This window comes from Lemur catta, chromosome 4 (genome assembly GCF_020740605.2).
Source record: "Lemur catta isolate mLemCat1 chromosome 4, mLemCat1.pri, whole genome shotgun sequence".
NCBI lineage: Eukaryota > Metazoa > Chordata > Mammalia > Primates > Lemuridae > Lemur > Lemur catta.
In genome coordinates, this window is record NC_059131.1 from 79,080,991 (window position 1) to 79,095,960 (window position 14,970).

Here is a 14,970-nt window from a genome sequence, read left to right on the forward strand (position 1 = left end):
AATTTGCATCTGTTTGAGGTAATTCATGTCTATTTGTGCCTTAACTCACAATGTTTCAACCGGAACCTCATAAATTACTATCTGTGTGATCTTAAGCAAAAATATTTTTTTAAGCAAACAAATTTAAGCAATAGTGAAAATTTTTAAATTTTTTACTTTGGATTTTTCAAATATATTTGAAAGTACCTTAGCTGCCTAACCATACACCATTATTTCACAAAAATTTTACAGTAATTCCTTAATATCATCATATATTCTGTCTTCACATTTTTGTAGTTGAACATTTAACTTTATAAAATTTGTGAAATTGAGATCCAAATGGAGGCATATTTTGATGGCCTGAATCTCTTTTGTTTTTTCTCCACCAATTTTTCTGTTGAAGAAACTGGGTAGTTTGTGGGGTTTCCCACAGTCTGGATTTTGTTTATTTTATCCCCATAGAATTTTAAACATATTCCTCTGTTCCTTGTTCCTATAAACTGATAGATGTTTGATCAGATTCAGGCTTGATTTTGTTCTTTTTTTTTTCTTTTTTTGACTAGATTGCTTTGCAGTGGTGTCCTTCCTTCCATCAGGAGACACATGCTGTCTAGTTGTCTCTTTTTTGGGTGATGTTTATTAGCCACTGATAATCTGTACTGAGATCCATTAATTCATTAGTTTTGCAAAATGTGATATTCTACTTCATTTAATTCAATTAATTCAAATAAGAAACTTTCTGTTCATTAACTATTCAGGTACTCTGATGTACACACTTTTTAGGGAAGGCCGGATAGTTGTTTGATTCCTTCTGCCCACTATTTAAAAACCAGTTTTAAAATAACAGGTTTGCTCCCTAGTATACATCCAAGGTTGATCAATGAGTTTGGTTTTTTCTTCCTTTTTTTAGCATCATTATAAACTCCTAGGTTAAATCATATTTAATGTGTTTCAATCCATTAAAATTATTATCTTTGCTACTGTTCAAGTTGCTCCATTTTTGGCCAGTGGGAGCCTGTTTAAGTTGGTTCCTCAATCCTTTTGATAAGACACTAGTAGCCTTGACAGTTTCCTTGCTCTCTGGTATAACAAGATGTTCCAGGCTTTTCTTGTACATCAGAACCAGACATTTCTCAAGGAGCCCAGCTTCCCATAGCGAGAAATGTTATTTGAAGGCTGCAGTCCGAGCTGTCTTTAGTACTGGGCTGGTCTTTGTTTCTAGGCCTTTTCAGTGTACAGAACTAGACCATGTATATGTCGATATTTTTTAAGGATAAGGCAGGAGTTCAGACTGATATTTCCAATTCAAACTTTGGATGCAGGGTTTTTACTTTCTTCCATTAAATTTGTCTTCTTTCAACCATGCTGAAAATCTCAGTCCACAGCAACAACTTAAACATATATGATTTGTCCTACAAAATATACAACAGAACAACATTGCCACTACCACAACCATCATGCAAATGGTTTTAGAGTTTTGCAGAGTTTTTCTTTTTGTCCTTCAGGTGCATCCTATTATGAACATACAGGCAAATTTTTGTGTTTTAAAGTCACATATTGTAGTTCCTCTCTGAGTGGTTCTGCTGCCAATTAGATAGCTATGTTTATTTGTTTCTGTTTTTGGGGATTTCTTTTGAAAATGTGTTTAAATTTTGCAATATTTTGTAAAAAACAAATAACTTGTAAAATACATAATGTGAAATAATTATAGTTCCAAAGTTAAATCTATCAAACAGCATGCGTTCAAAGGAATCCAGCTGCTGTCTGTTCCCTCTGCTTTACTTTCTTCCTCCTTCCATAGGTAATCACTGGTTGCTGGTAAGCTTTAAAAAGTCAATAAACAATAATTAAGAAACTATTTTTCAAGCAAAGTACTCTACTAGTTTTGCTAATTGACCCCTTAACATATATTAGAACAATGTCACCTGGAAATAAAATGTAGAAGCTGATGACAGATGATCAAAAAACAATGTTTTTATATGTGCTTTTTTCTTTTTAAAGGGCATTTATTCTATTTTTTAAATCTGGAAATTAAAAACAGTAAAGAAGAAAATAAAATGCATCTCTAATCTCATCACTTGGAAATAACCAATGTTAATATTTAGTTTATTTTCTTCTAGTCTTCTTTTCCATCCAGCTCATTTTTTAAAATTATCCCTACAATTATATGTAAAATTTGCATTTTGTTTTTTTGTTGTGTTAAACATTAAATCCTGGGAAATTACCCATGCCTTTTAAAATTTGTTTTTAAAGACTGCAAAGTATTCCACTATTTTCATCCATCCATTCAACACATATTTGTAGAACTACTTCTGTGTGGCAGGCACGGTGATAGCCACTGAGCAAACAACAATAAATGAAACAAACAATCCCCTGCCTTCATGGAGCTTCTGTGTGTGTGTGAGCCTCTCTCTCTCTCACACATACGCTCACATACACACACACACACACACACACACACACACACACACACACACACACACACACACTTTATTTAGCATTCCCTGAGGGCTGGCTATTCAAATTGTGTATAATGACTTGGCATTATGAATGTCATTCTGATGAGCGTCCTTATACATAAATCTTTGTACTTGTCACTTAGGATAGGCCACAGAAATGGGATTGTCTATACAAAACAGAAATGATATGGGTATTAATTTTTAACATATTTTAACTAAGGAACATTAAAAAATTCTTGGCAGTGAAAGACTAAGAGAATAGTGTCTATTCTGGTCTTGTGGGGCAGGGGGCGATGCTGTAATTCCTTTGCTCTTCCTCTCTGTGATGCAGGCCCTCCTGTGCTGAGATGGAGATTTAGATGGCAAGGGGAGGGGAGTGGAAGGCCTTGGCTCTGTTCTGTCCCACTGTGACTGTAGTTTGGGGAGAGCTGGTGCAGTTGGGTGGCTCTCAGGGCATCAGCTGACTTCAGGATCTCCAGCACAGCTGTGGCCAGAGCTCGGTCTTCCCACATGCCTTCTACCAACCATGAGATATAGGCTGTTCACTTCTCATGTCTGTCTCCATCAAGCCTCTTACATGAGAAAAACAGTGTTTAATTCTCATGACTTCATTAATTCCAAAGAATAGTTATGGAGTCAGAATGTCTGAGTTGAATTCTGGCTCTACTGGGTACCCATGGTATGACCTTGGGTAAGTTGTTTAACCCAGCCAAGTCTCAGTTCATTCACTGTAAAACAGTAAGGACCTGTCTCAAAAGGATGAAGTGGAATAAAAACCATAAAACATTTGTTGGGGATCTAGATACATAGGAAGTACTTAATAAATGCCAATTGTTAATCAACTCTGGGATACAAAACATTCTAGTGCTCAACTCTTGATGACTGGCACAAACTTATCCTTAATTTACTGAGTCTAAGAACAATATTCCTCAAACCAGAACATAGTCAAGATTTTTAAGTAAAATTTTCAGATCTGGCCATGTCCTCATATCGGGGTACGCATTCAATTTGGCAGAAGAGTCTTCATCTCTGTTTTTGTGATTTGCTTTTAGCTTTCTGTAAAGATCAAAGATGTTGTAAGAAGTTTGTTCCCTTGAACTATTCCCTCCTAAAGGCAGGCCTCAAATAGAGGAGCAATGTCAGAGAGCAAGGTAAAGCAGGGAACTCTGAGGCTCATCCCTTCTCAGGACACTGAACAAACTGGCAAACTGTCAGAATAAGCTTTGTCGGAACTCTGGAAGACAGCCAAAGGTTTACAACAACCAAGAAAATGCTTAATCAGGAAAAAGACACTGAAACAAGTTAGGAGAGCTTTGTGACCTTTAACTTATTGCCTGATCCCCCTCCCCGGCTTGGTGGTGGTCTTGAGGACAGCAGTGCCTCCTCTCAGCATGGGTTTCTAGTTCTGGGGGAAGTGGACCTTGTTCCCCCAAAATGCTGCTTATCTTTTTTGAGCTTTCTGGGGTTCCCTGAAGGACTGATATGAGGTGCTTGCTTTCATTTCACCTATATTGGAGCTCTTTCAGGACAGAGAAATGGCTACAGAAAGGCATTGCTCAAAGACATTGCAAGGCAAATGAAAAGTTGCTGCTGTCTGCTGCAAAAGATGTTTGGGGCAAACAAAAAAGTCTGGGAGGAAAAGTGGAGGAGTGAAATGCTTTGGGGAATAAGTCCATGAAAAGCCCCCACATCCATGAAAAGCTCCCACATGCAGCAGGAATCTCAAGGCTCTGTTCATGCCCAGGGAAGGACACATACTTTAAAAAGACTCATGAAGACCCTAAAATTTTACCTCTGGCTGATGTTTAGGCTCAGCACATGCAGGAGGTGAAGGCTAGTGCAGAGCCTAAATGGCCTAGCTGAGTGTTGAAGGAGTGCTCCAAACACAGCCAATCTGCAAGGACTGGGAGATTCATTTTTCTTTTCTTTCTTTCTTTCTTTCTTTCTTTCTTTCTTTCTTTCTTTCTTTCTTTCTTTCTTTCTTTCTTTCTTTCTTTCTTTCTTTCTCTCTCTCTCTCTCTCTCTCTCTCTCTCTCTCTCTCTCTCTCTCTCTCTCTCTCTCTTTCTTTCTTTTCTGTATTTATTTAGTTTTTGACAGCAGGCATTTAAAGAAATCTTTGTCAAAGCACCAGCTGACTACTAAAGGAACAAACATTTCAGAGACAACACATTACAAAAAATACAGTCTTTATAAAACAGTTTAGAATAGTCATTTAACAAACACACCACTACAACCTACAGCAAACAGCAACAACAAACCCTAGTGAGGGTTGGGAATCTGAGATCCAGAATTGCCCCATGGTTATATAGTTAACTCAGGCTGTCATAACAAAATACCACAGACTGGGTGGCTTAAACAACAGAAATTTATTTTTTTGTAGCTCTAGAGACAGGGAAGTCCAGGATCCAGGCCCTGGATGGTTCAGTTTCTGATGAGGACTCTCTTCCTGGCTTGCAGATGGCTGCCTCCTTGCTGTGTCTTCGCATGACAGAGAGAAAGAGAGAATGAGCTCTCTGGTGTATCTTCTTACAAGGACATTACTCCTATTGGATCAGGGTCTCATCCATATGACCTCATTTAACCTTAATTACCTCCTCATATGCCTTATTTCTAAATACAGTTACATTGGAGGTTAGCACTTTAACATATGAATTAGGTGGGGGAAGGGCACAATTGAACCCATAGAAATTATAGTATTCAAAATGTGCAGTTTTCCAAAAAAAATTATGAGGTATTTAAAAAAACAAGACAATGTAGCACATTCACAGGAAAAAAGAATTGATGGAAATTGTCACTGAGGAAGCAGAGACATTGGAATTACTAGCAATGACTTTAAATCAGCTGTCTTAAGAAATGCAGGCATCTAGTTCCTAGGTATCAAGGAGTGGCTTCAGCTCCCATTATATAGCTGTTTCTTTTGCATCTTCAGTCTCTCCCACACCTTAAAGTTTGGGCATTAAATTTTTAAACACAAATAGAGGAACTCAGGTTTATCCATGTTAGATGTTACTTTATAAAATCTAGCCTCCTGTCTTGGAGAAATGACTGATTGCAGGACTGGAGCAGGTGAGCCTGGAGCATCTTTTAGTGCCAAACAGGAAGAAAGTTCTCACACACACACACAAAAAAAAAAAAAAAAAGGAAAGAAAAAGATGAATGTATGTCAAAGAGACTCAAGAGCCCATTCTAAGAATGCCTAGTGGCCAACACTGTAATTTGAACAACAAAATAAAAAAGTAGCACTGGATCATTGTAACCCAAAGTATACATATCCATGAGTCCATACTAATATAAGTCAAGCATTGGACAAATAAATCAATAGGAGAGAAGAGACAAGTCTTCCACGCAGAGTAATTCTAAAAATTTATGTAGACAGTCTGCCCTTATGGAGGTAGAGTGTAACTCCCCACTCCATAAGTATGAGAAACTACCTCTGTCAGATGATCAAAGTCAACATCAACCATGGAAGTTACGTTGATAGCAGGTACCTTGCTATAATGTGATGAAAAGGAAACTTCGCCTCTGTGGTTTTTTTCCCTAAAACCCATAACCCTAGTCTAATCACACATCTGTAAAAAAAATCAGAGAAATCCCAATCTACAGAATTTGACTGGTTCTCCTCAAAACTTCCAAGGTCATCAGAACAAGGAAACTCTGAGACACTGTCACAGTCTAGAGGAGGCTAATGAGACATGACAACTAAATGTCATATGTCCTCCTGGATGGGACCCTGGAACAGAGAAAGGATATTAGATAAAAACTAAGGAAACCTAAATAAATAATGGACTTTAATTAATAATAATGTGTCATGTTGATTAATTGAAACAAATGTACCAGACTAATGTAAGATGTTAATAATAGGGAAAACTGGGGGAAGGGTGTATGAGAATCTCTGTACTATATTTACAATTGTTCTGTAAATCTATAACTAAAAAAATAAAGTTTCTACTGAAATTAGTTCATTTCTTCAAAAAATGAAGTTTATTTAAAAAAAAATCCAGCTCCCATTTCAGTGTGAAGAGCAATTGTTTGATTCTCAATCTCCCCACATTTTAGCTATCTTTATTGTCTCTGGGTCATTGGTCACTTTGGTCACTTGAAAGGCAGCCAGAACAGGAACTGACAGGAAATCCTCTTAGTTTTATTGTATGTAATAAAAGAATTTTATTACATATAATAAAACTGCAGAGAACTGCTTTTCAGGATGTGCAAAAGACCTTTCAGGTCCACCTAGTCTCAGAGAAACTGCCTGACATGGTGCCAATTTAGTTGGTCACTAATTTGCCCACTTTGTTCTTCGTTTGCATGGGCTAACTTAAAAGTAGCATTTGTTTGAAGAAATTTGAAGCCTCACCATGGAACACAGAATGACATGGCTCCTGTCAATGGAGGAGTAAATTTAAGCAGTTGATAAAAACATGTGCTGAAAGAAAATTACTATAAATGAAATCATAATGTGTTAAGTTAGAATCTTACTCACCAGCCCAATAGGAAACAAAACAAAACACTTGAAAAATGTAACTAAGGAGATAAAAGAGTTGTGAGCAAAGCAGGTGCCACCCCAAGACAGCAGGGCAGTGGAGGGGAGGAGGGGACCTTGCTGGATTTATGCAGGAGGTGCCATCTAAGGGCAACAGTGCAAGTGAGGGGGCAGCCTCTGCACTGACAGTGGCATGAAGTCGGGGGTGAGTGAGGAAAGGCGCTGCCGGACCTCCCTCCACTCCTGACCTCCTGTGGGTCCTTCCCATTTGCAGCGTCCAGCTGGAAACCCAAGCATAAAGGTGCCCCAGGGATGACCACTCCAGCTCTCAGCTTCCTGGGGCACCAAGCAGAGCAGAGAAGGGTAAAGGATGGATGCGGGGGACAGATGGAGAGTGACCAGAACTATTAGAAACCTCAGCATGCACATGGGACTTGTAAGACATGTGTCCCAGCTCTGTCTTTACTAAACATGGTCCTAAAGTAACAGGAGGGCTCCTTCCCACCTTCTGCTCCTCCAATGCCCAGGCTGTACCTTCTAGTCCATTCTCCATGAAAAAAACCAGGGATCCTTGTAGGGCGGCCGATTCCATGCCTGTAGTAGGGCAAAATCAGATTGGATCTAGAAAATTCAGTGGCCAAAAGCAAGGAGCTTTGCTGAAAGGACAAAGGGAACACCATAAGGGACACCCACTGGCCAAGTTGTGATCATTTGAGCCTCAAATATAATTACAGTTGTGGTGAACAGGGATGGAGTGAGTGCTTAAAAGCTGTGGATTCCTGAAGATACTCAGAAAAGCCAACACGAATAATACAGGTAGATAGTTGTAACACAAAAGAAGAATGAATATAATGAAATGGATTTAAGTATTTTATAGATCTTAATAAGTAGATGTTGTTAAAATGTGCGAGTGTTTGTTTCTTCTACTAATTCTAAATCTATTTATAAAGACTGAGTAGGTACCTGCTTCTACCCATGTGTGTAAAAAAGAATAAACACAAAGGATTGCAAACAAGCCAAAGTATCCACAAAAAAGTAAGTACTGAAACCTCAAACAGGAAGGATTAGCTGACTTGTGGTCACCTACAAATAGAGGTGGTCACCGTGCTCCAAAAGGATGAATTACTTAGAAGTCCTAAGGAGGAGACCTAATTATGTAGACTCAATCTTTCTACCAAGAAATCAAACCTCTCTATTGCTGTACTAATTACAATATGCTTTTAATGTTGTGCACAGACTATTGATAGCAGCGCATCCTAAGCATGGACTCTTTATATGTCATGCGGGGCAAGTGATATTTTAAAAGTATTTTGGGGAGGGGGGAAATTAGCTCTTGTGGCTTCTGTAACAAATTTACCACAAACTTAGTGATGCAAAACAACAGAAATTCATTCTCTACAGTTTTTGAGGCCCGAAGTCTGAAATATAGGTGTCCTCAGGGTCTTGCTCTCTTTGAAGGCTCTAGGAAAGATTCCAAAATGCAGTTCTGGCTGCTGCAGCTGGTCCTTGGCTTGTGGCCGCATCACTCGCATATCTGACTGTGTGGTATGGTCGCGTTGCGGCCTCCTCCTGTATTTTTTGGACAGATGTCCCCGGAATGTTTCTTATAGGAACACTTGTCACTGCAGTAGGGCCCACTTGAATAATCCAGGATAATCTTTTCATCTCCAGATCCTTAACTTCATTACATCTGCACAGACTCTTTTTACAAATAAGTTCATGTTCACAGCTTCCAGGAGTTAAGGCATGAACTTTTCCTTTTGGGGGCCACTGTTCAACTCACTACTGGGGGAATATGACTAAAGTTGGTTAATGCAACCTAAAACCTAAGTAGAAGGTCTAGAATGAAAAAGTCCAGTTGAAAAGCAACTCCCCACTTCTGCTGCTATTCAACAGGCCTAAAATTTCAGTTGTACAAGATGAGTCAGTTCTAGAGATCTGCTGTACCACACTGTGCCCGTAGTTAACAGTACTGTATTGTGCACTTGAAAGTATTTTAAGAGAGTAGATCTTATGTGAAATGTTCTTACCACAAAAAAAGTCTTGTTAAATTTAATTATAAAAATAAAACGAAGTTTTGTAGCTCCAGTATGGATCCATCTGGGAGAAGAAATCATGTCTGTTAGCCGGGTATCTCAGCTTTCTGAGCAGCAGCTGGCCTGAGAAAAAGTTCTCCTTTTCTTGGGTCTGGTAAGTTTACTGCAGTCCCAGGGAGGAATCAAAGCATTACTACCTAACCCTTGGGAAGATACTGAAATAAACATATCAATAACCCTAGGAACACATAAAAACAGTACAAAAGTAATGAAAAAATGAAATAAATTCATGGTGTTGCTAGTATAGAATAGTTTTGAGTATAGGCAATGACATATTTTGTAGTGGTCATATTTATATTTGTATTTCTAATGCTTCAAGTGTTTGAATTATTGAAATGCCTTGCTAAATCCATTATTATCATTGAAAATGTTTGGGGACATGTAATTAATTAAATTTATAATCAGTGTTTAAATTCTCAGGAAATATTGATTTCTCTGAATTTTATCATATTAAAGATAATGACTAATTAAATTGAGCATTAAACAAATTCCAAATAGTAATGAATATTCCACTTCACATACGCAGGCCCCTTCGACTGTAAAGAATGTATTAATTGCTTCAATTAATGTTTGAGACATGTCTTAAAGGGAGGCCTGCTTCATTTCCTCACTTCTGTCCTTTGTAGACACCTCCTTAAGCTGATGCAGGGTGATCCAACCTTCCTCTTCTCCCTATTTCTGAAAGGGTTGAGGAACTTCAGTCCTTTGACATATGGCTCAGTTGTTGGATTCTTCTCTGACATGAGGTTGCCCAAAGTAATCCACATCGAATTTCCAGTTAACACAAATCTAACATCAACTTATTCTTATTAAGTGTTCAGTCATATTGTTATTCTAATGGGGAATAGATTTTTATGGACTAGATATTTTGTTGCAATACCTCATTCTCTATTTTTATTTCTTCAACAAAATTCTATTTTCATGCAGAATAGAAATAAATACCTTTTCTCAAGAATATGGTTTTTGCTATATAATACATAGGATTTCCCTCCCTCCGAGAATTAGTTCTAGATTCTCTACTCAGCTAGTTTTGGCATAGTGATTACATCTATATTTTTCTCTTACTTTCTGATATGCGCAACAATGGTTTTGAGATATGAGAGCACTTCAAAAAGTTCATGAAAAAATAAAATTAAAAGATAAAAATAAAAAAGTATAAAGTTTATTTCTCAATAGAAGCTCCGTTAAGTTGGACCAATGATTAACAGCAGAAACAATAGCCAACATCATAGACATCTCAATTGGTTCAGCTTATACAATTCTGATTGAAAAATTAAAGTTGAGCAAATTTTCCACTTGGTGGGTGCCAACACCATTGTGCTCGGATCACCTGTGGGCAAGAGCACAGCATTCAATAGAAATTTTAAACAAGTGGGATCAAGATCCTAAAGCATTTCTTCAAAGACTTGTAACAGGAAATAGAACGTGGCTTTACCAGTACAATCCTGAAGATAAAACACAGTCACAGCAATGGCTATCAGGAGGCGGAAGTGGCCCAGTCAAAGCAAAAGAGACCAGTAAAGAGCAAAGTCACAGCAACAGTTTGCTCAAGGTATTTTGCATCTTGGACAAACAGTGACAACATCTTATTATGAGAGTGTTTTGAGAAAGTTAGCTGAGACCCTATTCAGATATGTTATAAAAAACTAGTACAAATTTATTTTGGTGCAAAAAATAATTGAAATCCAAGCATAGTTGTTTCACAATACACATTTTCCACGAACATTTTGAAGACACCTCCTACAGCAGGTGTAGGATACAAATGGATGGATACAAACGGATGCTCCCTCTGGAAATGGGTACCCATAAAACTGCAGAATGTATGACTGGTAGAAAGATTTGTTTTCTTTTCCTAATTCAGCAAGTTGATTCAGAATTCGTTGAGAGTGGCTTGAGACAAAATTTGAGCTCACTTTCTAATTTGTAGGTTCTTATTACTGAGAAAAGGATAAGAAAAAGATTCTATATGGTCTTTGCAACAAAGGCAAATTTAGCATAGAAATGTACAACTGTTTCCAAACTGAGTGACTGGGGTCATCCTTGTCAGGAGGTGCATAGAGCTTGGAGATCATGAGGGAAAACAAGTCAAGGCCTGAAGTCCAAACTGCTCTATAAGATGTCTCATCGTCTTCTTACATGACGGCTTAGAGACATCATGAGCATTTTCTCTTTGTTTTTTGAAATTTCTGGGAGATGTCCTCCCGTTTTATAAATAGAAAAAATAATGCTTCAAGGGATCAACAATATTAAACAACCCCTTGGAATGACCTTTTCTCTTTCAGTCTATGTCTGTTGGGCCCAATTCATGAGCAGGCATGAGGCTGGGCACTGGAGTCACAGAGATGGTGAGCCCAGCGATGGGCTGGAAGCGTCACTGTGTGTGGCAGCAGTGTGTCTGGACCTTGGGAACATGGCTCTGCCTGTGGGGAGCTCCCTTCCAGCACCCTCCTGCGTGATGCCTCTCCTGCCTGGGATGATGAATGCACATGACCATTTCAGGACTCAGTTCCCCAGGCAGGGTGCTGGACTTTAATTTTCCAAGGGTGGAGGAGGACACCATCCATGGATGAGCAGGTGTGCTGGACAGTCATACTGGCATGTGGGGCTGGCCCCACCAGCATGAGGAAGGACCATGCTGACATCATGGTGGAGGTTAGCATATACTTTCGCTGCTGGCATGAATGCCAAAGTGTCCCCCTCACGCTTCCACATGGACTTGGTCTGGTATGAAGGCAGAGCTGCACTTGAGTGACACTTTGTGTGGCAGGACTTAATTGCCCCAGTGCAGCAGGGTCCAAGTCTCTAAGAATATAGGAAGGGTCAGGCAAGGACCTGGTGGCTAACAGTTAGCCTAACTCCAGCTCTGCTCCTACCTCCTATTCTTTGTTTGGTCTTTGCTGACTTCTCTTTGGATGCCAACAACTTTGGGCAATTCCTGAGTTATTCTCCTGGTTGTTAGAGCCACAGTGCACATGTTGGAAGTAAATACATCCTCTGGGATCCAATGTGAGAGAGTCACTGGATGTGTCTTCTGAGAAGGTCAGAAGGGACATCTGGAAAGCCTGCGGTGCACTGGTGTGGAGGGTGCTGGCGTGAGTCGCAGAGCCAGCACCTGCAGCCAGCTCTTGTCATCCTGAATAACAAGTGGAGAGAGGCTGTCCAAAAGAAAAGATGTTTATGTGGGAATAGAGTATTGCGGTGGGAATGCACATGCCCGAACAAACTATGTGCATATTCAGGGAGGTAAAGAAAGACAAAGGCTTTTAAAGGAAAAAGTGAGGAGGAGTACATAGTTGTTTTGAAATAATTATCCTTGGCTATAAAGATTAGTAACAACGGTGACACCAGTCCAAGGTTGGACAGGAAGTTGCTGGGAAGATGTCCCTGCAGAAGTATTTTTTGTGTAATGTTGTAATGGCCTTTGCACAAGGTTGTGATTTTTTTGTTATCAGGCACACAAGCATAAGATTCTCTTTTGGTGGACTTCCCCGGCTCTATTTGTCAGGATTTCTTAACATTGGTGACTCTATTTTGATTCTGACAACTTTCACACTGTTCAGTCACACTAACCGACAGCCATTTAGAACCTTTTACGAGGACAGCCGTGGCACTAAGCCTCCCTTATGGCTGGGTGGGGTGATACATCCTCTTATCACTGTGCCGCTCTTTAAGGAGCTGCCCAACATTCCACATGAGGCACCGTCTAACAGAGAAATGTCAGCGCTTTCTGGCTGCGAATCTCCAGTCCTCCTGTTTTCATCCCTCCTCCTTGCTTTTAGGGGAGTTTTCTCCCTTTTGGACCTTCCTGGTACGTATGATGTGGAGCACAGCAGCATCTTGCCAGCTCTGCCCCTCAGTCCCAGTACCTGTCCTCGGGCTGCAGCTGCCTTAGACAGCCCCCTCCGTTCTAGCCAGGGCTTGAGATCTTCTCCTGCTCTCTGTGCCCACCCGTCCTGTGTAGGGTTGCTCCTAGCCCTGCAAGGGGAAACTGATGCCACCTTTTGCAAATGTGAAGAATCATCATAAAATGGGAAGAAAATAGTCTAGCAGTTTAAAAATAAACCTGAATATGAAGACTATAAGCTTCTGATAGTAGGAAAAAGAAACTCTTCTGGGAAATTCACTCTGCAGGAATCTTTAAAAAAGTCAATTAAGAACTACAACAGCAGTAGCAACAGAAGTTCCATGCCACGAATCAAGGCAAGAGGCAAAATGCCATAAATGTGATTCGTATTTCTTAACATCTTTACTTGATGAAGATTGAACGGTTTGGCATTTCAGTGTTGCATTTCCAGGCTCCCCAGTTGTAGGTTGTAGATTAGCTCTAACTAGCTAAGTCTTACACTGACATCTCATATATGAAACCTCTGCTATCTCACTCTGGTTGCTAATAGACTGATGTCCTCCTGATGAATCACTTTAGTCCCAGGCATGCCCAGAAAAGAGATCACAGCCTCTGTGAGTGACTGGATCATCTACTGGAGGAAATGCACATTACACAACAACTTGCATTTGCCTTCCGTTTAGAACTGAAATTTTGTGTTGACAATTCTGTATTTGACATTGTAAGGTGGGATATTTGGCAAGCATCTATCATCTTAATGTTTGGCAAATATTTATAATCTGCATTTTATTTAAATAAACACATACATGTTCTCCATAAAACAAAGCTACTGAAGAGATCAAACACAATGAAACTCCAGGCTAATTCAATGTGGAAATCATTGGCACACAGCTTTGCATTGTTGGCTGAGTCTAAGTCATTGTCTATGTGTATTTTATCTCCACATCCCTGATAAAGCAAGATCAAGTAGACGTTAGAGTTGAAATTGGAAATATGATAATTCATGTGACAAGGCTCAATTTGATGTATACAGTTCTTCACTGTACTACAAAATTCCACTGCTTAATTTCTGCACAACGTTTTATCCAATCTAACATAAAATTTTAAATGTCAATGTACAAACACCTAGTTAAATGTCGTTTGTGTTGACTTTTTCCTCAAGAAAATTTAAAAATAGAAATGCCAGAAACAATGTTAATGTAAGAATCAGAAGCAATGCACCCCAAAGCAACCCAGAAAATTCAAATTCAGTCCACTATGCAAAACACTCGCCGTTCCATATGTGTTATGCACATATGTGTGTGCATGTATGAGTATTCAGCACATTTTCAAATCCACCCAGCCTTTAAGCCTAGCTACAAATAGCCACACTAAAGTGGAAAACTGTGAATCATCAGAGGAGGGGAATAAAATGGCTTCTGAAATATCTATAAGATATATGGATCTTTAAAAAGGCTAGTAAAGATGTAAGAGCCAACTAGAAGGAGTGTAGTGTTCTCTAATGCAAATTACTTTAAGTGTGCAAAGGATTGATGATGGGCCTGTGTGCTTCCTGCTCATGTCTACTCAAACCATCCATTAGTTACCATAAGGGGCTGCCTGAGAACAGCAGATTCTCATAGAGGCATGATTAGCTTCTGAGCTGTTCTCTCCAGGCCAGGCCTTCTGCGAGTGTACACCCAAAGCAGCTACATCCCTCTAGCTTCATTCTTCTAACTACAGACAAATTGGATAATTTGCTTTTAGTTACTGTTTTTGTGCATTCCAAGATAGATTTTTTTTTTTGGCTATAGGATGCAATTAACCTATCAATATGTCTTCACATATTTTTATTAAATTGCCTCCAGATTAAAGTAGTGGGTGCACATAAAATGGTATACTTGCATTTTCTCAGGAAACCTGGTTTGTTCTGTGGAGATGGAGCTCAAGAAAGTAAGGAAATTGCCCTGCCCTTTCTTTCAGCTGCCCCCATCAGCTCTGATTAGTGTTACACTTGGCCTCTGCTTTTTTAAGAAGGGTTCATTGATCATTCTTTCATGTGATAAATCCTTGGTATATGCCAGGTCTCGAAAGCCTTAACTTCTGCATCATTCAGTGAGATGAACATGACC